This window comes from Calidris pugnax, unplaced genomic scaffold (assembly GCF_001431845.1).
Source record: "Calidris pugnax isolate Ruff unplaced genomic scaffold, ASM143184v1 scaffold2257, whole genome shotgun sequence".
NCBI classification, from domain to species: domain Eukaryota; kingdom Metazoa; phylum Chordata; class Aves; order Charadriiformes; family Scolopacidae; genus Calidris; species Calidris pugnax.
In genome coordinates, this window is record NW_015092486.1 from 10,868 (window position 1) to 11,144 (window position 277).

The window sequence follows — 277 nt, forward strand, 5'->3', positions numbered from 1 at the left end:
TGGGGGGGATGGAGGGGGGGGCACAGGCTGCCTTGGCTGACGCTCTCCCTCCGCCCCCAGCGCTGCCAACACCATGTTTGACATCGAGTGGCGCGGGCGGCGGGTGGCCCTGCGCGCCAGCAACGGCCGCTACGTCTGCACCAAGAAGAACGGGCAGCTGGCGGCCGTCAGCGACGCCGTGGGTAAGTGCTGGGGGTGGGTAGGGGGGTCCCGGTGATAGCTCCCCCCCACCCCGATCATCCCTGGGGGTGCTGAGGGCCGGGCTCCTGCGCAGGGG

At 72.2% G+C, this 277-nt stretch overlaps 1 protein-coding gene across 1 annotated transcript in view; it reads left to right on the plus strand.

The window, feature by feature from the left end:
- LOC106900498 (fascin-2-like) overlaps positions 1 to 277 on the plus strand; it is an 8,293-nt gene that overhangs the window by 2,962 nt on the left and 5,054 nt on the right. The window lies entirely within an intron of this gene.